Source organism: Dermacentor silvarum, chromosome 2 (assembly GCF_013339745.2).
Source record: "Dermacentor silvarum isolate Dsil-2018 chromosome 2, BIME_Dsil_1.4, whole genome shotgun sequence".
Lineage (NCBI taxonomy): Eukaryota > Metazoa > Arthropoda > Arachnida > Ixodida > Ixodidae > Dermacentor > Dermacentor silvarum.
Window position 1 is genome coordinate 252,448,036 of NC_051155.1, and position 26,223 is coordinate 252,474,258.

The following is a 26,223-nucleotide window of genomic DNA, read 5'->3' on the forward strand; positions in this document are numbered from 1 at the left end:
CTCTCACTCTCTCCCTCTCTCTCTAAGGGTACGCCGGTAGGAGGCGCAAGTGTCGCGGCGCAGTATAAAGCGCGCGTTCGCTGTGCTTCCGTCATTCTCTCTCTGTGCAACGACGTGCGAAACGCCATGAACGACGTCAACGTCGGCGCTAGTTGCAGCGGCACCGCCATCGCCGCGGAGCAGAGGAAGGCTCGGGAAGCCGAACGTAAACAAGATCACAAGCAACCCACCACCATCAGGGGAACGTGCATAGACTAGAGCACTGCACGGGCTCGGGCTTACCCGAAAGCCCGGGCCCGGCCCGTGGGCCGGGCCGGGCCGGGTAGAACAGTTTTTTCACGGGCTCGGGCACGGCGTGTGCTTTTTGGCCCGGCCGGGCTCGGGTTTTTTGACGCGGGCCCGGGCCGGGCTCGGGCTTTCTGGTTGTGTGCATGTAACGCGCAGCGAGTTACTCTCGGGCGTCTCAACTCTGAACAACATTATTTTTCGGTCTCGGGCCGGGTTCGGGCTGGTTTCGAGTCAGGCTCGGGCCGGGCTCGGGCCTAAGGTAAAGGGGTGGCGGGCCGGGCCGGGCGGGTAACGTAGATTATTTACGGGCCCGGGCCGGGCCCGGGTCTCGCCATAAAAGTTTTGATCGCGATCAGGCGGGCAGCCTAACGTAAAAACGGGCCCGGGCTGATAAAATTGGCCCGTGCAGTGCTCTAGCATAGACTTCGTGTTCCCAATTTTCATACGGTTTTCAAAAGAAAAAATCCACAGAAATGGCGTTACTCGATATTAAAGATAAAATAATTGACAATATGGAAAAAAAGCTACTTACTGTAGGGTTGTTCCTTGACTTTAAAAAAGCCTTCGATTCTGTCAAACACGAAATTTTACTGCTCAAACTATACAGATACGGTATTAGAGGAGTAGCTTTAAACATCTTGAAAAGTTACTTCGAAAACCGTCTACAATACACCAAAATTGGAAGTGCGAAATCTCACTTCGGTGAAATTATATGCGGAGTGCCGCAAGGTTCAATCCTTGGTCCTCTATTATTTATCATATACATTAACGACTTAGTAAACATACCGCTAACACCCGACATTATTTTGTACGCTGACGACACCAATGTATTTTTCTCTGGGCCAGATATTGATGTCCTTAAGTCACAGGCCAATCTGTGGTTAGAAAGTCTGTCTGCCTGGCTAAGGGCAAATAGGCTAAACTTAAACGCTAAAAAAACTAAGTACATTATATTTAGACCCCGTAATAAAACATATACAAGCGAAAAGATTATTAGCTTTCAGGGACAGCCTATTGACCGCGTTACGTCGCACAAATTCCTCGGTGTATTCTTTCACGAAAACTTAGACTGGTCTATTCATATCAACTACCTACGAAAAAGCATCGCCCGAGCAGTTGGCATACTATGCACGTTACGTCACTTATTACCAGTATGGCTAAAAAGACAAATTTACTACACAACAATACATTCGCACCTTCACTACTGCCTTCTTATCTGGGGGACAACGACAAAAACGAACCTCAGCTACTTATATTTATTGCAAAAAAGAGCTCTACGTTTAATTGAACTGCTTCCCTTTCGTTCACATACAGCTCTACTCTTCAAAAAGCATGAACTCCTAATAATTAATAACATCCGATATAAAAAATTAGCGATGGTTGTGTACCACGAAGTTAAATCCAACCCAACTGGATTTTTTAAGACATTTCTCGAAAAAGATCACAGTCACAATTTAAGACACATCATCTACAAGAAAGATACGCTTCGTACCAACTACGGTGCACAAAAATTAACATACCAAATTCCTGACTTCCTTAACGACCACCCCACCGCAATGACACTAATTGATGAAAGCTCTTCCATTCATGTCTTTAAAAAGAAGATGCATGCCTACCTTCTAAAAATCCAAAGATAACTTCACACCACTTTCAATTTCTTCTTATATTATGTAACTTGCATATGCTACGCTTGTTTGATTTCTCTTTTTAAGCTCTGTATAAGATACTCATTTTTCTTCCGGGTTAATCACCTCAATATGTATATCTTGTATCTAATGGCATGACTTAGTTAAAAATCGCGACGTGTTTTGTTTTCCAGCCCATGTTCACCTACTATGTATGACTGATTATTCATGTGTGTAAGCGGGTGATCGGCGCTCTGTCAGGCTTTCTGAGCCTTTACGCCGATCCCCTAGGCAACTATGTAGACTGGTTGTCTGAAATAAACATTTCAATTTCAATTTCAAAAACGGGCCCGGGCTGATAAAATTGGACCGTGCAGTGCTATAGCATAGACTTCGTCTTCCCAATTTTCAAACTCGACCCTCTGCAGCAAGACCCATTGACGCTACACTTCACCGACCACAAAGCCATCGTCTTCAAGATACCGCGCGCACCGACGCTAGGAATCATGCACGATCTCTAAATAAAGACGCAACAACCCCGTACAAACGTCTCCTCTCTTCTCAATACATTCTCTCACTCTAAATTTCATTGGGTTGTGTTGCCAAGCGAAACGAAACGGAAACTCGATGCGCATCCCCCGCGATGCTTTCGCATCCCACCATGGTTGCCCGTAGGTTGAGATGATGTGATTTTTTTTATGGTATTAGTAATGCAGCAGAATACCAGAAAGCTATCACTGATTCCGATAGTTATCTACAGTAATTTTTCTACCGGAATAGTTTTATTTATTGCCGCTTTATTTGGCAGACGATAACACGCAAACTCAGCTTTTGTCCATGGACATTATTTTACGTTTGCTTGAGCAACATCGACCATCATTCGCGGCATGTGTTTTGCTATCGAGTCCGTTAGCTAGAGCTATTGCATGAAATACACTTTTTTCTTTGACGATGGATACAATATTTTTACTCTTCGCGGGCTGCCCTATAGGTGACAAAGATAGTGGTACAGTTCTTATGGGGAATAAACATGACAGACGACCTTAGCACTTACTTTTTTCTAACTTGTATCGATGACTGGGATAGTGTGTCCAAGTGGTCAGTGTCTCTCGTTATCTATGCATTTATTTCTTATATTTATAGCTTCTCTTCTCCTGTATCTCAGGGTAAGGTAGCAAACCGGCTGTTCTGAGCTGGTTGAGCTCCCAGATATGTTCTTTCGTCTCTTTCTCTCTCAACCAGCGATACGCTGAATTCTTGCACTCAACTAATGGTGCACGAAACAGTGTGCGCGAAGCGACGCAAATACTTTATCGAAATCGCAGCGTTCAAACGAAGGCAGTAGTGAAATGGATCCCTAAACATTAAGAGGGAGAGATGACAATGAAACACAAAAAGCGAAGCAGCAGTGTGTTTAAGAGAATGAGATGCTCGGCTAGCAGCCACAGGGAAGACGCCAGAACTGCACTGTTGACCGAGCAAGCAAAGCAGCCGCCATCAATATTTGCCGACGCATCGGTGTCCGGTTGCACCGAGATTCGAAACTGAGTCGGCGCACAAGTCGATCTCCGACTGACGCCCGGCAAAAGGCAAGTCGGTCGTGCCAAACAAGGGCGTGCGTTTGCTTTGCACAACGATGCCGTGCGCAGGGCGGCGCAATGTGCAAGGCAAACAGTAGCAGTTGCTCTCACTCGTTGCCGCTCCTTCAGGTGCGATAAGTGGCGTAGGTCTTCACTCCGACAGAGGGGTAAAAAAGGGCGAAAGGAAGAACGCTGACCATGCAGGCTGCTACAATACTGAGGCCGAACTGGGTGGAATTTGCGAAACTCTTTTATTCCAATGCACCCATTCGGTGTGTCATATATAACGCTGCTGAGCCCCTTGCTACAGCGTAATCACAATCTTAGATAGAGAGAGAAAGAGGGAAAGAAGACAGTTTAATGAGAGAACAAGCGGACAGGTTGGCTGAAGGAGCGTACCGCTAGCCGGCTGTCTCATTTCCTGGGAGATCCAAATGTAGTTAGGACATGTTGCCATGTGTCATTTCATTAAAGCCAAGCTTTCTTTGCCTCTTCCTTCGACTTATCCGCTGCTGCTGCACGCTGGACTGACACGAAGCTAACCTAGGGATCGAACACTGCATTTTCATTTCTTTTGAGCGCGAGCGTGATGGCGGTCCAGTTAAACGTTATGAGCCAGTTTGACCCAGGGAAGTAGTCATCAGCAGTTATATCCTAAGTGTAAAAAAGCTGACTTGAGCTTATTTCAAAACAAATCATTGATCGCGGATGTTTGCAATGTATACACCGTATCCCATGCACCGTAATTTCGGACTACCGATATCTTTTACATAAATGAAGCTTGTTTACAGCTTTTGCATCCTTCAAACGAATTCAGTAGAGATCAGCCGAATTGCTTTTTGCGCAGTATGCGAATGATGTTTTATTTCTGTGAACTAATGTAAAATGTCGTAAAAGTACATTTGAGTGTAATAAAGCGATATGGTAATAGCCCCTTTGTCCCCTGTAACCCCACCGAATGCACTCGCTGTTAATTTTCTTTTCTGAAAACGCATAATTTTTACTGAGACTGCGGGTATATCAGTCACTTTTTGGGGAGGAACTTCATTTTTCTTCAGGCATAATGCACGTGATGAGCTTGCTAAAGCGAGCTTGATGGATGTGTCGTGCGTCGCAAAAATGATGGACACCAAACGTGACTGTAATTCGGAGTATCGGCGCCTAAGGACAAATGACGTAACTCACTCATGTATAAGGGTGCAAAAGAACGTGCAGATCGCGAAGAGATAGCCATGATGACATGAACTGCCCCCCCCCCCCCCCCCCCCCCGCTTAAAAAGAAAAAAAAAAAAAACTGCGCATGGGAATCCGCAGAAACTTCATGAACTGGCTTTTCGAAGTTTCGTCTTGTCACAAAAAAAAAAAGCACAATAGTGGGGTTGTACAGGCCTACACAAGGAAATAATTCTGAGGCACGCCGCAGTGGAGGACTCCGGATTATTTGTGACTACCTGGGGTTCTTTAACGAGCACCCAATTCAGGCACACGGACGTATTTGCATTTGGCCACCATCGAAAAGTTGCCACCACGTCACTACGCCATCACCGCGGGTCATCTTGTCTGAGGTCGCGAAGGAAGACACTAACACCGCAAACATAGTGCTTCGGAAGCATAGTTTTCTGGGGCAGAATTTCCTAAGCTTTTCTAAGCAAACTTACGAACAAATTTTGGCGCAAGAAAAATCTTACGAAAAACGCGTATTCACAAAGCTAAAACTGTTCGTAAGACAGCAACCTTGCGATGCCCGCGGCAGCAAAGCCGAGTGCTGTAGTCGAAAAAATGCGTATATGTAAGGGTAGCACAGGTGTGAACTTCAGGACTTCCGCCAATAGTAAGCGTAAGTCGATTCACAAAACTTAGACAGCCATCGCAGATAACGACTTAAGAAGACATTTCTGCGATAGGGGTGTAGCAACCTTACGAACATCATTATGTCTAACTGCGCCACTCGAGCTGACGCAGGTAAGCGTTGGAACACGTTGTAGCGGCTGATTGGTCAGAGGCCAAATTGATCGCCGAGGATGTCGCGTGCGTATATCTTTGTGGTGCGCTCTGATTTGCCATCTCAAAGTACATTGAGCTGTTTAAACACTTGTATAATTGTATTAGGCGTGCGCTGCTGTGGAAGGAGAACTTCTGCCTAATAGTGTGTCATGGGCTTTGTTTCTGAATGCGCGCAGTAGCCAGAATTTTCATACTCATCTTGACACTCTATTGGGTGTCAGCAAATAAGAAGTGGTGTCCGTCCCTAATAACCGTCAAGTTTGCAATTGATGTGTTTTAAGCCCTTATATCGTATTTTTTTTCTAGTTTGAACTTTCTCTTGCTCATAGGGCTGCGGATGATTATTTTAGGTACGAAGCACCTTATGCGCCCGGGCTGTTGGCCTCTCCTGTCGTCATCATACTCACGGTAAGCAAGCCGCTCGAGCTCGCGCTCGGTACGTGCTCGTGCCACTGCCAGTGTTGCCAGGTTTGGCTATATATAGCCAAATTGGGCTACGGGAAAATTTTTTTGGCGTCGACTTAGACGAGTTGGCTATGTGGCTATATTTGGGCTACTGAAAATCTGCGACTTGGCTGTGTTTGGGCTATAAGTGGCGCCCTAATCCGTGCTCCAAAGGTGGCTCTGATCGGGTAGAAGCAAATCTCGAAGGCTGTGTTTTAGCTGGCTGAGCCGGCCGCGTGGCTGTGCGTGTGTGCGTGCGCGAAATGACCCCCTCCCCCCACATTTCCTTCACTCTCTGCGCCGTTGTCTGAGCCGGTGGCTTTGATCTTTGATGCTCTTAAACTTACACCCTGCTTGACCGTTAGGCACCCGATCCCTGGACATCGGGATGAACCTGGGAGGAGTGGGTTTTTCACAGTACACTGTACTAACATGGCTATGCTCAGGAAAAGAGAGCAATAACATAGGATCGGGGCCGTCGGGCGATCGTGGCGCCGACATGAAAGAAGAGAAGCAGGGGATCATGACACGCTCCAGAGTGTTCATGGCCATGTCTTCCGGGTGAAGTATCGCACCGGGCACAGTTTTCGATCTACTCCACGTTTATTGTGCGAAGCTTTACTGCCATTTTCCTTCCCCTGCTAGATGAACTTTTGTTCGTGCTTACATTCGAGATTCATTTCGATAGGTTGGACGTAAGATCGGATCCTCCTCAGACAGGAGAATCCAAACATAGGGGAGTGGGCCGAGTATGCGAGAACGTATAAAAAAGAATGGGAGCAAGACCCTGAGCCAAAGGTGGGTTCTTGTGCTTTACCTCTAGATGGTTTGCCTGTAACGTCGCAGATGCAGATACTCATTCTGCCAATATCGAAATATGTTTGCCACGATGACATCAGTGCACCACGTCACATGAACTTCACCCACCGTGTTAGCTTAGCTTGTGAGGCGTCATGCTGCTGGCTCGATGACGCGGGTTTGATTTCCGGCCACGGCGGCCGCATTGCGATCAATGCGAAATGCAGGAACACCCGTGTATTTAGATTTAGGTGTATGTTAAAGAACCTGAGGGGGCCAAAATTAATCCGGAGTCCCCCACTGCGTCATGCTCCCAATCATATCGTGGTTTTGGCACGTAAAACCCCAGCAATTATTAGTTTTAGAACAGGGGCCTCAAACGTATTGGAGCCCCAATGAAATAGCGTCGAAGTCACTGCGCATGCGCACGACGGGAACTGTGTTTGGGTTTTGCGTCGGGCACGCTATTTCATCGATTTAGCGGGAGCCCCAAAAGCTACCCCAAAAGCTGTCGTCAACAAACATGGAGGCGCCAATCGAAGCGACGGCTCCAACCTAGCACAAAACTGTGCTCCATTCGTGATAACGCGTGAAGTTCGTAAGCCAGAAGAAGTGATTGCAGTTATCGCTTTCTCTCAACTAACATGTGTAATGAAGATTGATTCATTATATGCCGATGATTCCGAATTCAATTGTCGATTTCATGGCTCGTAGGCCTATCACGGATTCACTTGGCTGGGTGAAGGTGCGTAAAGTTGGTTACTCAAAACTAAGCCCAATAAGTTGCATGCTGCTAATAGAATAAGTTCTAAATTGTAATTAAGGCGAGAACACGAAAGTATAAATTACTTTTCTTATGATAAAATGGTATATTTTATTTTAATATTTATAACAGCTTTTATTTGACGCCGTAGTGACGCTGCAAACGCAACACGCTATCCGCAAACGCAAAACGCCTATTCCAAAACTCTTCATTCCTGCATGCCCCAACGCTAACAACTGCAAAGCTTCTTGGGGCCCCAAACTTTAGGGGCCCCTATTCTAAAACGTTATTAGACATAAACATATTTTGCTTTTTGACAGTAACCGCTTTTCACAGCATTACCACTGTTATCGATTAAAAGCCGTCGCGGCTTTTACCATTTCGAGCGAGTTAGTTCGGGACGTGCTCGTTGCCGAAAACGACTGCGCGCTTCTTACACTAGTGTGCCGGTTTGCGCAGTAATCTTTTAAAGCTCTGCTTACACTGATTCAGACAGTAAGTGGCATCTGTTGCCTGTCCCTTTTCTTAACGCATGTTCTTGGCGTGCTAGAAACCTAAGATGTGTCCCAGCTAATCCTCACCAAGCTAATTGAAAAACAAAAACAAAAAAGCAGAAAACAAGATAGGACGATGAGACAAATAACACGAGTTATCATAGCGTGAAATACTTGTTATAGCTCATCAAAAAAGAAGCCGTCAACATGTCGCCGTCGCCGATCGCTGGACAGCTGAACTTCTACGCCGTAGGCAGAGATAACGTGAGATATCGATGACGCTGAACATTATTTTGTGTTCACGACAGCTAAAAAGCAGAGTTCGTAGTTAACATTACTGTAAACAACTAAAAATAATAACTTAGTACTATCTGTCATAAAATAAAAGCACCGATTCGCTTTCTGCAGCGATTCGCTGGAACTTAAGAGCTTCCGGGGCCAACCAAAAAGTGTTCTGGTCAAGCATGATGTCGCTGTTGTGGATGTAAAGGGCCGACCGTTACGGCGGCAGGGACATTTTGTTACAACTGGTTGTGCAAAAAAGGATTGGCGTAGTGGAATGTGAAAATGTATACACAAATAAAATTGCTAATAAAAATGGCTATATTTGGCTACGAAATATTTTGCACTTTTTTTCTGTTTGGCTACATTTGGGCTACAACTTCTCTAGCTTTTGGCTACGCCGCCTCGTCGCACCTGGCAACACTGGACGTCATCTGGGTTCACAGGAATTTGTGTGTAGGCCTTTACCAGGTCAACAGTTGAGAATACGGTGCTGCCGTGTAAGCGGTGGGCAAAATCCTGTATATGACGAACGGGGTACCTGTCTGGGATGGTACGGGTGTTGAGGGTGCGATAATCTCCACACGGGCACCAGCCATTGGTCTTCTTCCACACCAAACGAAGCGTTGAGGCGTAAGGCCCCTCCGAGCGGCGGGCGGTACCCTCGCGGAGTAGTGCGGATGTAGTGCACGATTGAGTGGCGTACCTCTCGAGGACGCCCGCTATGTCGTGTCAGGTCGGGAAATTCTGCGAGGATGGCGTGGTATGGCGATTGATCTTCAACGGCGAAAGCTTTAACGCTGGGCTGTTGGGTGATCGTGCGTTGGCCCGGCGCAGAGAGGCCTCGACGACTCGGTCGGCGATTTCGGCGAGCTGGTCCAGCGGCAGATTCGGCCGAACCTGGAGGATGGCCTGAGCGTGAGAGTGTAAACGATCAAGCCACATTATTCGGAGAAGGGAGTCGTCAACAGGCGTGCTGCCCGCGAGGGCATGCATAAAGCGCAGGAGCTGCGATGGCTTGCGGTCACCGAGCGCTTCGTGCTGAAGGAGTTGACATACTTTCTCGTCATCTGAAGGTGAAAGCCGCCGAATTAGTTCCCTCTTCAGGTGCAGGTAGCAGTCGTCAGCTGGAGGGCTTGCGAGTACGTCGCGGAGCTCAGCTGCGTACCGAGAGTCTAGGTGGGCGACGACGTAGTCGTAGCGCGTCCGGTCCTGAGTGATACGTGCCAGGGAAAACTGCGCCTCGACTTGAGTGAACCACACCTCGGGTGACTCTGCCCAAAAGGGTGGGAGCTTGACGTCGACGCGACAGACGTCCGTGTTGGTGGTGGCCGCTGGAGTGGTGGGCCCGCTGGAGCAGAGCTTTGGGGGGGCGTGGCCCGAGCGCGGCTGTGCAGAATTGTCAGATGAGTGTGGTTCATTTTGGGTGCGTTGCTTCTGTTCGTGAAGTTGCTGCTCTTGGTTCTTGATTACCTGTTGTTGGGCCTGAAGTTGCTCTTGAAGATGTTGTACTTGTTGGCGAAGAGCGGCGAGGGGCTTCCTTGTCGGCCATGGCGGTGCGGTAAGTTCGTCTTCCGGGTCACCAGATGTGGGTACACATAACTTTAATGCGACCACACGAAAGACGGAATAACAACTGGCCCCATTACGGGAGCACACACAGTTTGTCTTCTGTCGGGCGAGAGTGTTCTTATCACGCTGGCGCTCGGTTTAGTAGCGTCGACGCTGCGTGCAGGCGCAGAAGCGGCGCCGCACCGTGCCGCCACACCTACATGCTTAGCACGTCCCCAGGTTTCACGTTAGTGGAGCTGCATTTCGCTCAATGGGTCATTTGACACTTACGCATAAAATTTATTTCACCGCTCAAACCGAGCCTACGACTTAACTCGTGCTAACTGTAATAACTAGCACAAACTAAAACAGTAAGAAAGGCGTCCATAATTGCCAAATTGCTCAGGGAGTTAAAGAAAACAATGATGGTTTCGCTAATACTTCATGGTAAAAGACATCAAGCTTATCCTAAACCAATACTAGTAGCGGCTTGGCCGCACGGCGAGCTTTTTTTTTTTTTTTTAACAAAGCGCTCTTTTACACATTGAAGCACAAAAGTAACTGTAACGCCATGTACTTCGTCTCACACTTTCAGAAATATGTCGAAACTAGAGATTTATTTCAAGTGTATACTCGTACGTCTTACAAACTCACCGGCTACAATTCGTAAATTTTATTTGGTGCCGTAAATAATTAAGAAGGTAATTAGCGATTTTTATTCATTCGTGGAATATGTGTTTACATTTCGCGTGCTTGTATGTCCGCCTCTTTCAATAAACGAGCTCAAGGACAAGAATTATGTTATCTGCCTCAGGCGATTTTTTCTAATGCTTTGAGGCTATTATTCTCCAAGCGAGATGAGAAACAATGAGAAAATGCCTTAGCGTTTCCAATTAAGAAAACTTGTTGCTGTTACACAATTCGCTGTTGTCTTCAGTGCAGTTAGTCTCAGCCTTCTATTATATAGCTCATAGTTTTAATTGAGCACTAAGTCGAAGCGACGTAGTGTCTGTGGCCACGGTTTTGCTCATTCTGTGGCCTGCGGTGTGAACCAGCGTATGTGTACGACAGATGGCAATCCTGTCTATTATATGAAGCCGGACGTCAATACAATGACATAAAAAAAAGAAATGGCCAATAAAATCACGCATGACCATTGATACGAAAATCACAAAGACTGCTTGAGCAAGAACGATGCTGTGAAACAAACTACACCTCACGAACAAAGCCAACAATTGTCGCACATGCACGCACGCACGCACGCACGCACGCAATTTCTGAACTTTGCGAAGAAATGCATTGGCATTCCCGTTACTTTTGTGCTTCAATGCACAAAACGATGTTTTGTTAAGAAAGTAACTGGGACGCCAATGCATTTCTCCAGAAAGTTCGGGAAATATCTCGAAGCTGGTGTAGTCCTTAGAATTCGTTCCAAGTGAATCCTCCTTGCGAACTCCATGGCTAGAATTTGTAAATTGCAATACGAGCTATAAGGTAATTAGTTAAGAGCCTAATTATTGCATTTTTGTTAATTAGTTGATCATGCATTTAAATTTTTTGTGGAAGTAATGTTCGCCACTACCAGTAAACCAGTTCATGGACTGGAATTGTGCTATCTGACACTGGAACCTTTGAAAAATTTTCGAAGTGTTTGCTCATACACCCTGTATATATATTTATTCTCGTGTCTGCATCCAAATAAATCAGTTGAAAGTGCCTCCAGTGTCGTATTAATTGTTTCCTTTGTGTCCGTGTTTCCGTGAGCGTCCTTTTAGCGGCAATTATATCTTGCAGCATGATGAGAGGGAGAGTAAGATACTGAAGATTTTCATTACGAGAGCCAGAAAGCACTGTTGTGTCGGTAACCGCCTGTTGCAACCTTCTATCTATTGTTATGCGGAAATCAGTGGGGATAAAAGAAAAGCGACCGTGTATCTCGCACCTCTGCTTTCGACAAGCGAAATCGTCCCAATTCCATATAGACTGTGCTAGTCATTCGGTCCATCTTACCAAGCTCGAGCGCTTGATAATCCACTGATGGCGTTCCTTCTCATTCATTGGAAAGCCGAAATGAAGATGAAAAAAAGAAAAAGAAACGGACGCAAAGCAAAGTAAACCAAGGCAAGCCAAGCGAAGCCAAGCATGCGAACACACAAACAGATAACATTGTTAGCAGAGCCAGGCATCTTTATATATATATCCCTTTGCAGACGATCGCTTTTCATTACCCAGAGTGCACGGACAGTGAAAGAAGGAGCAAGAACGTCTCCGTAAGTAAGAGACCCACAAGAACAGCGCAATCGATGCAGATTGTCCGTGAGAAGTTCTGTTCCAAGCGATGCAGGCCAGTTGCATGGAAACGTCGCCTTGAGGATAAACTCAAGGCGAAGGTTGCTTCGTCTTTATTAACGTTGCTGTTACGCGTGGGTGTCATCTCTACTGCCTTTTTGCGGTTCTGCCATTTGCTGATCGACATAGAAATAAGACCACATTCTCTGCTCCCCTATAATTAACAATCGTTAAGATCCTCGAGTGGCGCGGCGTTGAAGTTGCTTCACAGCATCACGGTCATATGAGTAATTTTCGTCCTACTTTCTGGTATTAATTTTCCTCTTCTGTTTCGTCTACTTGATATTTTGGGAGAGCCGGCCATAAGGAGGCCATTCTTCCCATAATTTATTTAATTTAAAGAAAAGATAGCCCTTGGGTTATCGACTATCCAGCCCAACAGCTGAGCACCGTCCACAGATTACGAATACAGTACTTCTCCTTACTATTCTGCCGTTTCCCTCTCTTTATCTCCCTCTCTCAAAAATTAACTGAAATGTGAGTGAACCATCGAGTGCCTCAGTATCTTGCGACATAATAAGAATTAGCTTTCACTGAAGTAATTAGAAGTTAGGCTGCAGACCATCTTTGACAAATTGTACCCTATCGGAAGAAGTCATAGTTTTACAGCTGACGTTTTATAGTTACAAAAATAGCTGTGGTGAAAGTGACTCTTCTAAAACACTGACGTTCACTTAGGCTATATAATATCCCAACATTTGTCTCACCGATGCCTTTCATTGGTAAGATTTGTTTCAATACAAGTATTTATGTGTAGACAACAAAGTTTTCGGTGGTTGATAGGTAGCTTTATGTACAGGGTCAGGAACGCGTGTGCATAAAAATACTTAATGCAGGAAATTTAGGTATGTGAAAACAGTTTCAAATTGACATCTCACCATTCCTTTCGGAGCAATAACGTTGCAATATACAGAACAAAATGCAAAGCAGGACGACACATCACCACAGCATTCAAACCCGAGCTCCGTTCTTAATCAACGAAAGGAAATTTTAACACCTATAAGTAAACCCTCACTATAACGAAGTTGAAGAGAGAGCGGCACTATACTCGGTTACATTCATTACTTTCTTATAACGGTTGTCCACCCTCACGACCAGCATTGGCCGCCAAGCACAGCACTCCAGGTACCGCAAGTCACGCTCTCCACTTTTTTCGTTTCGCCGCGGCATAATAGCGCACGGCCTTCAACCAAGGCATTTGTGTGCGCAGAGTGGAGGAGGTTGCGGTAGTCGGCTGCTTAGGCAGAGCGCGGTTCGAGTCAACAGAGGCTCGCCGCCGCCGCGAATGGCTAAGGTCTCCTATACGAATGGCCGGCTTGGCGCGTTGCCATATAGCTTACAGCTCGCGGGAGTTCCGAACTTCTCGATCAGAATACTTACAAGCTGCGTCGCGCTCCGCTAGATTTCGACCCCGTATAGGCGCGAAATAACAAGCAAATTTTCTCTCTGAATAAAGAAAAGTGCTATCTATTTGAAGGAAACTTTGCCTTCGTTAAACTGAGATTTTCCGTGCATTTATTTCTATGGAAATTTCCAGCAGAACTACTAGTAATTCGTTGTTTACATTACTTGGTTATTTTAATTCATTTCATAATAACGAGGTTTGACTGCACTGTGTAATCAGTTGAATTAGTAGAATTCAATTACCAAATGATAAAGTGAACAGCCCGCTAATGAGCTTCTTGGTTTGGCGCGCTATGTGTCAGGCATTGGGATTTTCTTTTTCTGATGATTGGGGCGAGAGCGAAAGACATTAAAAGCGATGAAATATAACAGTTTAAATTGTTTAGTTTGTGTATGCATACTGAAGATAAGTTTTGGTGTATTACAGTTGCTCGAACTGTAACATCTCATCAGTTACTTCTGCAGTTACACTTATACACCAAATTCCATTTTTTTAAATACACAAGACAAAGCTATTGTTAATCAGCCTCCACCAAAACTTAAATACAAATGCGAGGGTGGCTTAACATTTCGCGTGGGTTTCCGAAGGACTTCCTTAAGTAATAATTAATCTCACCTTCCGTAATCCTTTCATTCGTTCAAAAGGGTAAAACTATAGGGAAACTGGAGACCAGAGAGAAGTTCACCGTTCTCATGGTAAACAAAACAGTCGCTCATATGTCCACAATTACACAGTGAGTGATGACATATATATCGCTAATCAGTACGTACAAGCGCTCTTCCCAGTAATCAATGATGAACCGAGGATTGAAAAAATGCGTAACGATGTGGCCATTGAAAAAAAGAGCAATGTGATAAATGACAGTTGAGAGACAAAGAGATACAAAAAAGTAAATCGGGAATGTTCGAGGTTGCACCTTGTTTGCTATTCTAAAATGGGGGAGGGGAACTCGAACGACCATCTAATGTCATGAGCGCCGACGGAAGCGGAAATCAATGACATACATAAAAAATACGAGCCGCGAATTTGGAAGCAATAAATATAAAGGGGTAACAGACCGAAGTGCAATGGTGTACATAAAGACGTGAAGGCAGTAACCTCGCCCAATTTTCATACTGATACTAAAGACAGCATAAAAAAGAATATACAGGTATCTTTTATCAGAAAGTTGAAAACGTGCATGACAGATGGAACACCGAACCGGAACCAGCCACATAAAGCATACTAGCATAAAAGAAATAAAGTATGGACGGAGAAGTTTATCGGGCAGTGTGTGTGCGTGTGCGTGTGCGTGCGTGCGTGTGCGTGCGTGTGTGCGTGCGTGCGTGCGTGCGTGCAGAGCTCAAAGACGTGCACCGAGCAAGCGTGCTATCTGAGAAGTTGCTTGATACATCAGGCTTTGTTTACATTTATGATATGGTGATTGCTCACAAAAATGCACAAATCATCAGCAGTTGAAGTGCCAATCGTCTGCAGTGGTGGCGGCCGCGGTATCTTAGCGGCTGTGTTGTTGTGCTGCTAAACCATCAAATCCCGGCCGCGGCGGCCGCATTTCGATGGGCGCGAAATGCAACAACGCCCGTGTACCGTGCATTGGGTGCACGTTAAAGAAACCCAGGTGGCCAAAATTAATCCGGAGTCCCCCACCCCGGCGTGCCTCATAATCAAATCGTTATGGCATGTAAAACCCCAGAATTCAACTCATCTGCAGTGGCTGAATCTGCTCGTCATGGGTATTACAATAACTGTTCGATAAATGAATACTTGGTATTTAAAATAGGACTGTAGAAGGGACATTTATGTCCAATAATATCTGGCTAAGCAGCAGGTGGAAAACGTTGGTGATGAGTGGGTCCGGCCGCGGCATGGCGAATGGTTGCTGTAGTTACGTCTTTTTCGTCTTGCAGATTGCCGCTTTCATGGTTGGTTGCGACGTTGAGGGAGGTGTCGCACCAGTTTGGCACCTGCGTAGTTGATCATCTGATTTTGATGGTGCTTCTTGCGTATACAAGGACACGTGTGCTTCACCGATACACTACGAGCGCATGTCAGCAGTATATCTCGGTCTTCCGTCTTTGTGAAGGTGCCGCTTCTGCGTACTAACTGGCTGTACTGGGACATCGACGTGCTGCCGCACTTCAAAAGGACCTGTACAAGCGCGCTGCTCTTCAGTGGGTCCTGCAGCGGCATGGCGAATGATTGCTGTAGTTACGTCTTTTTCGTCTTGCAGGTAGGCAATGTTTATGATTACAAATGCTACAGAAGCGATGATCGTTGTCTCCTATTGCTCCCGGACCCTGTACGTTTTCTCTCCTTGCCGTTGTGTGTGTTGCACTCCCTCAGAAAACTAATGTTTCTTTCGGGAGACATTGAGTTGAACCCTGGCCCAAATACTGAGACAATGTTAACGGAATCACTGGCGGGACAGGCTCGAATCGATCAACACATAGCTTCCCTAACTGCTAAGATATCCTCATTCGATGATCGTTTGACCAAACTCGAGTCGCTTGCTTCCAGTAATAACGACGCTGTCCAGCGTCTGCAAGATCTCGAGCAGACCGTAACTAGATTAAAGAGCACAATACAACAATTAGACATGAAGAATGGCGACCTAGAAAACAGGTCGCGAAGAAATAACTTGGTAATCCATGGCTTGCCCGAGGTGTCGCGTGAAACCTCGGAAAACCTTGTAGCCTCTATTACCGACCTTCTGTCAACTAAGCTCGGCGTTCATTGCGATGCTATAGAGCGCTGCCACACACTCGGTTCTCGTAGGCAGGACAAAGGACGACCGGTGATAATAAGGCTACGCGACTACAGGACTAAAATTGAAATATTGAAAAATTCAAGAAAACTCAAGAACACTAATATATTTATTACTGAGGATTTCTCGACGCGTGTCCGCCAGCTGCGCAGAAATCTATGTCAGAATTCGTCTGAGTTAGGAAAAAGCGCAAAAGCAGTTCAGCTGCGTTTCAATACCCTGATCATTGATAACGCTCGCTACAAGTGGGACGAAGTGAAACAGTGTATTCTCAAAGCACCAGCTTCTCGGTGCACTGACTGACTGCCTCCTGAAAAGTATCTAACAGTCTTGAATGTAAATGCGCGAAGCCTGGTCAACAAGGGCGTCGATTTTAACTGTCTCGTTGAATCGCATAATCAGACTTTAATATGCGTTACGGAAACTTGGTTGCAGGATGCAATATCGGACAGTGAATTTTCGCCACCAGGCTATGCTGTGCTAAGAAAGGACAGAGTCGGTAGGCGAGGGGGTGGCCTAGCAATTTTTATTAAGAAAGGCATTGATTTATTCCTACTGCCTGACCTTCCTGGTACCGAGTCACTTTGGTGTAAGGTAAAGGTTGGATCCCTGGTTGTTGCAATGGATGCAATTTATCGTCCCCCTGATGCCGCTGGTGATATTTTTTGCCTTGTCAGAAGCTATATTGCACAGGCTACACAATAGGAAATTGGTAGTTACAGGCGACTTCAATCTCCCACATATCGACTGGCAATCGCTCAAGCCAACGGGTCGCGATAAACAGCTTTGTGAGTCGGTGATCGACATCTCCTTGTCATTTAATCTGACCTAACTTGTTGATTGTCCAACACGCGAGAATACTATCTTAGACCTTGTTTTTGTAAACCACGAGCTTGTACAGAATGCATACCATTGCTACACTGTTGAACGCTTGTCTGATCACAAGGCAGTGAGTGTGAATGTTACGTGCGAAGCCAGAAAGCCAGTGTTTAAATACGTACCAAACTTCGTCAAAGCAGACGATGCATCCATTGTAAATGCGCTTGCTTCTGCATACGATATTTTTTTCTGTTTTGCAGTGCCCGGTGCGACGTTGATTCCTTACTGAGCATGTTTTATGGTATTGTGCGCAGCTGTAAATCTAGTCATGTTCCTAAGAAATGTATAAAGCGCAATTGGCGTCATCCATGGTACAATCGCGAAATCATTCACCTGTTGCGCAGAATCAAACGAGCTCGTAAGCATCGTCACAAAGACCATCCTTTTGTCAGTCTACAAGTACGTTGAAGATGGCACTAAAAGCTAAAATGTACGAGGCGAAACACTTTTACTACAACGTGACCCTAGCCACTGTTCTCAAAGAAAATCCTTCGAGGTTTTGGAAAACCATCAATCCTAATGATTCTAGTTCTTCGTCACTTATTATCGACGGTATACCCTCTACCGAGTCTTCCAGCATCTCAGAGGCTTTCAATAATTTCTTTGAATCCGTTTTTGTCACCGACGATGGTCTTAATCTACCTTTCAACCCTCTTGCACTTCCAGCGCTTCCCGATATTACCATAACTGTCGAAGGTATTCTTAATCTTTTACTCAACATCAACGCAACAAAAAGCTGTGGTCCAGACGATATTTCAAACACTTTTTTAAGCGATATTCTGAGTGGAACGTACGTTACCTTACAATTATCTTTAGAAAATCACTTCTGACATCTACCGTTCCGAGCATTAATTTTGGAAACCAGCTAATGTGGTCCCAGTCTTTAAATCTGGTAAAAAGCAAATAATTTCTAACTACAGGCCAATTTCCTTGTTATGTATTACTTTTAAGTTACTTGAACACATTATCCACAAACACGTTGTAAATTAACAAAGAACAACGTTGGGGTTTCATCCTGTCAACATGGTTTTCGGCTCGGTTTCTCGACAATAACACAACTCATTGAGCTTTCGCATGATATTGCTACGGTGCTAAATAGCCGAGGCCAGCTGGATGCTATATTTAGACTATGCTAAAGCTTTCAGCTCTTACTGTCATAGAAAACTCCTTCTCAAGCTTCTTGAGGTTACTAAAAATGACCAACTAATTACTTGGATTGCTGATTACTTGCATCACAGAAACCAGTACGTTTCCTTTGATAAAATTAAGTCCAATACTATCGAAGTTAAATCTGGTGTGCCCCAAGGATCTGCGTTAGGCCCGCTTTAATTTATAATCTATAGCAATGACGTCGTCAAGGTCATTGAAAACTCGCCAGTTAAACTACGATTATACGCAGACGATTGTGTATTGTATTCCGAAGTCTCGAATGCAAATGACCAGTCACTTTTAAATTAAGTTTTTGCTAAGTTCTGTGCTTGTAGTGATACTTGGCAATTAGCACCTAATCTAACGAAGACATTCTCGATGACCTTCACGAATAAGAATACACCTTTGCACTTTAATTATGGTTTCAGCGGGACTAAAATTGTACATGTAGACGAATTCTAGTATCTCGGAATAACTTTTGCTCATAACATGAAATGGCAGAAACACAGATTGCATCCACTCGAAGGCACTTCGCAAATTAGCATATTTAAAATGTACATTAAAGGATGCTACTAAGGATTACAAACTATCTGCATACTAGACACTGATCAGGCCAGTTTTGGAGTATGCGTCCGTTGTCTGGTCTCCCTATTCTTCTTGTGATGGTAACAAATTGGAATCTCTGCAAAGCAAAGCGATAAGATATATTTTTAACAGATATGACCACCATTTTTCACCTTCTTCACATTCCCATGGCCTATCGCTCGACACACTTGCACACAGACGCACGTGTGAACGTCTTGTCACTTTGCATAAGAGCATGCACGGGTCGTCAGTTATTGCGGCATCGGTTTCATTTTTGAAGTGTCCTGCGCGTGCTACTCGAAGCACTCACCCCCTTAACCTTGTTCCATTCCACTGAGGCTTGAACACTTTTAAATTTTCATTTTCCCCGTCAACAGTCGAACTCTGGAATGGCCTTGACGGCTCACTTCGACAGTTAGCCCCCCCACAATTCGCGAAAGAAATCTATCACATCCCTCATTAGTTCTAAGACCTGCTGGTGTACTCTTTATTTTTTGTACCTTTGAATACATGCTTTTCTTTACACGCAATACTGTTTGTACTGACCATGCACATATGTAACATCCTCTATGATTGTATGCTGTATAATGTGTGATTTTACCTATTTAGGTTACTTATGTACCCACCCCTGCAATGTCTCACTTTGAGACGGCAGTATTTGTGAATGAATGAATGAATGAATGAATGAATGAATGAATGAATGAATGAATGAATGAATGAATGAATGAATGAATGATGATCTGCAATGCGAATGTCATATGTGACCGACAAGCTTCAGAAAATCGTTCGTTTTTAATGCGTTAGCATTAGAAGTGTTAAAGTGGAAAAAGGTTTCGTAGTTTTTGTACTTTTTCGTGATGGTAGCATGGTAACTCCGAGGTGGGGACTCCCCTCACCCTGGAGCACATTTCAAGGAGAGGGCGGCCCACCCACCCGACCACTTTTGGTGCGCTTCTGCACTGGAGGCTGCTATACGGAAACTATAACGCGTGGCATAAGTGTTTCGGCGCTATGTTCCCGTCTGCATGAGCGTGCGCGGTGGGGGACCGTAGCTGATGAAGAGCCCGTAGAGGGGATGTCCGAGGATGCCGTAGCCCCGAGTGATACCGAGTTGCCGTAACGCAAGCACTGAGGGAACCCGGCTTCGGCGTGGAAGCCACGGGCGGTCAAGGAAAGTGTCGCCGGGATTCCTTGGGCTGCGCCGTCCAGTGGAGTGCAAGCGTATAGCGGACGCCACTTGGGGGCGCGCATGGCTATTCTGGGATTGTGTAGCGCTAAGTGAGAATATGCTGGTAAAACTGTGTATATCTAGGAACTCATTCCCCGAACATTGACAAGAAGAAAGCCCACTGAGCTGCACGATGCAATTGTTCGTCTGCACTGATGCGTGTCACGCCTGTACAGCGCTGATGCTGCGTACTAGACGCTGCGTGCACTATAGTTTATTGTAGTATTGCCATAGTTGCCTGTCATCTACCTCTCCACGTCTCTATTATTACCCCGGCAAGGGTTCCTGTTCATTAGGGTTACGACCTCCTCTTCGTTCCCAGCATGCAAGGATTGTCACTAAGTTTAGTTGTTGGAGACGGCCTATACCTGACGCTAATCTCGATTCTCGACGGCAACCATCGGTAGTGAAGCCCGCCTGTTGCCTACCTGCGTGATTCGCTTGCTCCGCGCCTATAGTTTAGCATCTTTGTCGTCCGCAGTTTTGAAGGCGTCGCAAAACCGAAGCCGTCCTCCCGCGTGTGGCCATGAAGCCGCAGGCGTGAAGATCTGGGGTGTTTGCACTTCCTTTCTTTCCCTTCGTGACTCGGCTCTCCCCGGCGAAGAACACACAAGTCTTGCCCGCGGTCGTTATCGAAGTTTGTCAACGCACTTAGCAAGAACGTTGGTAATGCTGCGGCTGGTTCTTCTAAAATGTGTTTTGTGCAGGAACGATTTGTTTACGGCTTCTGACGCGTGGCTTCTCTTCAGCAAGAATAAAGCGGCAGAGAAAAATGTTTTGAACTGCGATTCGATCGATTCGGCGCCTTTTCCAACCACACGCGAAGGCTATACTGGCGAAAACTCCGAGGAGAAAAAGAGTACGAATAAAATATATCCTATTCCGCAAGCCGGCGCACATTCAAGTCAACCCTCAGCGCCTAAAGGAACAGTGTGCTGCGGATAAACGATGGTTCAGGCGACCACGCTCCACCCAAGACGCGCGCCTCGAAACATTATGCAAAACATATGCAAATCCGGACTTTACTGATGTTTGGGAATGTTTTTTCATAACCGATATCTTGGGTGTTTCTCTCTTTTCACTCAAAAATCACTGTCCCCTTCACTTAGTGTATTCTACTTGTTATACTAAAATTTTCGCCATTTGTTCATTTTCACAGCGCAATGCGTAAGGTTTCTGGAGTGTTGCCGCCTAGTATCTCCCCATTCAAAACATAACTTTTTCTTGGTATATTATTTTACAGCGAAAGCATCAGCGCTACTAGAAGCGCTCGTGGGTGTCCAAGAAAAAAACTACACCATTCCTGCTGCTTTTATTTAGAAAAATTGGGGGCGCGTTAGGGGTTATGAGCTGGCAAAATTTAAAAGTGTGAGTTAATTAGGGGATAAACGAAACTTGCTAAACCCTCGTTATCTGCATGTTTAGAGGCGTATAATGTGAGACGCCTACAAAGCTTCCTCGTTACCCTGGGAGAGCCGAACGCGTCAGCAATTTTATATTAGCAGAGATTGGGAGCCACGTATGTTATGGGTGACTGGTACCGAAAAATAGAAGTGAAGGTTTTTATGTGCCTTGAAAATTACTGCTGAATACTCGTTTTCTCTGTATTTTCATACGTCATACGATGCTTGTAATTTGCTTCCTACGTTTTGTCGGTGAACTAAAAGAGCCACAATATCTATAGTATTTTGAAAAAAAAAAAAATAGGAAGCATGTTCTGGGTGATGTGAGAAAAAAAGTTTAAATAGCGCAGTTTAATTACCATCTTTGCAGAAAATTAGTCATGCAAGCGTTCCAGAACGTTACAAGCTTGTTAAAAAAAAGAAACTCTTAGAAAACTGGGCCGAAGTCCTGAATCAACTCAACGTGCACAAAGTTGACATTTCGAGGCAAACGTTTGGCCACGATCTGTGGTAAAACTTTCAATAGAGTCAGTTAAATACCGGCTTTACGAAAATGCCTTAGACAAGTGCTTCCAAGCGTTATTGGGCCATTATCTACAATGTTTCCCAGATTCCTAGGCTAACTGCATGTGACGTTGCGTTTACAGTCAATCAAAATGAGGACCATGTTAGGAGTAGTATATGGAGAAAGTTCAAAGCTTTTCCCTTAAATGAGAGCTTCGCAAATAATTACTGGACCATCGTTGTCTCTCTATTTCCATGCATTATACAGGGTCATAATAGGTTTCCCTAGTGTTCTTGGTGAACTAAGAAAGCCTTGTGGTATAGGCTTGGTAAAACGAAGGGGCAGGTTATGGCTGATGTATAGGCAGAGCTCAAATTGTGTGGGTAGACTACTCCATTTGCAGTAAATTACGCATGCAAGAGCTGCGGAGCATCATAGTCGTGTTTTACAAATGTCAGAGTATTAAAGCCGCTGTCCTGGGAAATCAAAGCCAAAGGATTAAATTTTGAGAAAATGAAGAAAACCGTATATTTGATGCGCATGGCGTGTTGGTAAAGGGTGGCCTTCGTTAAAATTTCTTAAGCAAGTGCTCACAAGCCTTATATGCGGACACCTTCTTCAAGTGTGCGGTTTCATAGGTGGTGCATGGGGACCATAACGTGTTTCCGGCTTCTGAAATTATTTCTGGCGCGTGAAACCCAGGAAAGTGCTAATGTTCGAGATTTGTTTTTGTCACCAAGAGAACGGTAGCTGGGAGGTGAATTGGGACAGCACCTATTACAGGCAACTGAGCTTCTTAATGCAACTGTTAGAAGGAAACTGCTTCTCTGAAAATTGGAATATGATTCTGCTAGGTCGCACAAGTCTGTGGTGTTTTTCTAGTTTTTCTTTTTTAAATATCCGCCGGGATATTTTCATCGTGCAAGTATTGTGCTTTCTCGACACACATATTTTTTTTATTGTGCTATTCTATTCACGCCAAACATCTTGGTGGTAATGTTTAAACTTCGGGTAACTTAATGGAAGGGTTCAAGCATTCGACGGGGCAACTGCTTACGAAGCAACTACTTAGTGTGCAAGTCGCATTTGTGTGAAACTTTCTCCTGAAAGTCTGCAGCGACAGTTGAGCGGGCTTTAATCCACCGGTCTTTATGCACTCGGCGATATGCTCTTTTATCAGGGGTGGAAGAAATTAATGACATTAGTGCGTGCGTTTAGAGAAAACGTTCAGCTTCTGCCCGGCCGTTATGCGTGTGAAACAACGCACCCTTCATGCGCTCACCTCCTTCAGCGCTTCCTAAACAAACATATGGTGCACTAGGTATTTGACACAGTAATTACATTTTAGTAAAAGCGACGACATTTCGGACAAAATTCAATATATTCGTTCTAAATCATTTTACATTGTTTGTTTTAGTACTGTTATTAAACCGCTCGAATAAAACCACTATTCATTGATTAAATTTGTCTTTGAAAATGGCAACATGCCTGGTTCACAGTACATGCGTGTTGATGTTGGGCACTGCTTCCACAATAGTAGCCTTTAAAAAGTCTTTAGCATGTTGTGGCTGTCTGTTAGACTCCCTTTCCGTGACGCCATCAATACAAGGCAGTATAGCAGGTTTGTATTGGGAAGCAGGGCACCACACGAATGGTGACGTGGCCGCCGCAATTTACAGCCAGCCACACTTGGGTCACGCAGGCCCTGTTGCAGCAAGCAGTATTACTAATAGAAAAAATGCCTGCTGATATCATGCCAAGAAGTCTTAACTGTTGGCTCTGTCAGCGGAAGTTGCTCGGCAAGGCCATAATTGGCTTTTCAGTGTTGTAATTCATGATTGCCTGCGGGGGAAACTTAAGCGTCGGAATGAGGTCTGGCAGTGCTCATATATATTTGTCTGAGATGTTAATTGGTCACAACTTGTTATATCTCCCCAGAAAGAAAGGATTTGGTTACGTTCTAGAAAGTGACGATTTGCAAGTAGGCAGCGTTGGCATGTATAAGGCGGCTAGGTCAGCGTACGGCTTCATCTCCTGTCAGACTCAAAGGTTGCGCCCTGGGATAAATGTGCTAGGTAGATGAAAGAGTGGCTGGTGAAGACGAAGCTAATCACCCAGACAAATAGAATGACAATTTCGCTGTCTGCCGAATGAAGCCGTGTCCTCAAGTACCTCACACGCACGGCATATACATTCTAAAGCACTGTTCTTGCTTTTCTGGTGTCCACCCGCTCATACCTTTTATTTGAATTTCAACATGGATTTCAGAAATCAAGGTGCATTAAGACAGACATTTTTTGTCCTTTTTAAAACTGTTCATACTACTGTAGATTGCTTGACGTTCTTTAATGATGTACGTACCATTTTGTGTGCTGCAAATACGTCAGGTCAAATTTTGCGTGTGGGACATGGTTCTGTCCTCTCTGTGACTTAGCTTCACTTGAACTGTCGTTAAGCCCCCGCCCCCCTTGGCCGTTTTTTTCTCTTATGCTTAAGAGCGGATGATTGTAGAGTGTGAGGCGGGTTATCTGTAACACACTGAAGGGCAAATTTCTACGAAAACACGTTAAATTTGCGAAGCTTTCTTGCACAGCAACCACGTAGAGAGCAAATCACCCTTGACAGGAGAAGTTTTTTCTGCGTACCTGTATACGGCATGCACGCAGTATTAGAGCGCTTCGGCTATTTACGCAGGCGCACGCAATACAGCTACGACTACGCTTTACCATACCTTCGATGAGAAATTTAGTAGAGCCATGGTGAACAGATGAGCAATGCTGTGGTGTCCATTCGGTATTTAAAAATCAAAGCACTCTCATGGCAGCGTCCTTTCTTCGACCTAGCAGCGTCAGTACAAACTGCTTATTTCAATAATGGCGGCAGAACATCCCCAATATTCGGTCCTCAAATGGAGATGAGACTAAGCGAAAGATTATTTCACCAATTATATTTTGATGCCGCGACGAAGAGCGACTGACAAGCGATTGGCACCTCCATGTTGTTACGTTAGCCACGCTAACCGCTAACTGCGCAAAGCCTGCAACGCTAAAATCAAGAACGAGCAGGCGTACGTGACTCCCACAAGTCCCCATAGCGCTCGGTGCATACGCATTTAGTACCCGCCTTTTTATAGCATAGGTATACGCAAGGGTTTTGCGTACGCTCTGTTAAAACAGTAATTTTTGCTTTGCGTGATGCGTGATACGTCATCGTTATACGCGATATGTTAAGACTATACTCCGCATGCGTGTCTTATGCCTCTGACTACCGTGCTGGTTACCGTGATTGCGTAACGACATGGAAGCGTCTAGAACAGCCCAGACAGGCTGCTACGATATCAATTCCCTCTTGCTACTTGCTCTTCGTCGTGATATACAGCAACAAATAAATGGTAATATCAATCGCTTAGTGTCATCTCACACTGAGGATGAAGTATAAGCGAATGTTTTATTGTTGTTGTTGAGATCAGCTGTTTTTTTTAAGCTGCTAAGCCTACAGAGACGGCACCGAGCCGGCACAGTGGTTTGATTTGCACCTAGCAGACGGCCCTACATCATTCGCATTCGTGATGCGCTGGCAAAGCGCAACGCTCTAAAATCCTTAATCCTTTAGCAAAACTAAAGCCATGGTATTTCGAGCGAAAAACAAAGTTGTAAAAGATATTATGCTTAGGTTTGGGGACAACTATATTGAAATCGTGCGTAGTATCAAATGTCTGGGAGTAACCTGCTCGGAATCGCTTAATTGGGATGCCCAAATTAATAACATACGATCAAAAATGAACAAAGTGAATGGGGTGCTAAGTCGTCAACCGTATGTACTATCAACAAGAATTGAACTGTTAATCTACAACGCATTCTTAGTTCCAATACTTAACTATTGCCACACTGTCTGGGGCACAAGTACGAAGCACAATTTATCCAAGATTATTGTTACTCAGAAACGTGCGATAAGGTTGGTTGCTAACATACCATGGTATGCCCACACAGAAAACTATTATTCCGAGTTTAACATAATTCAAGTGCCTAATCTTTATGCCTTCAGGTTAATTATTATGTACAAGATTGCTCCGACGCTACGACAGGCCATAGAGCAGCAAATTTCTGAGACGCTACCACCCACCTTCC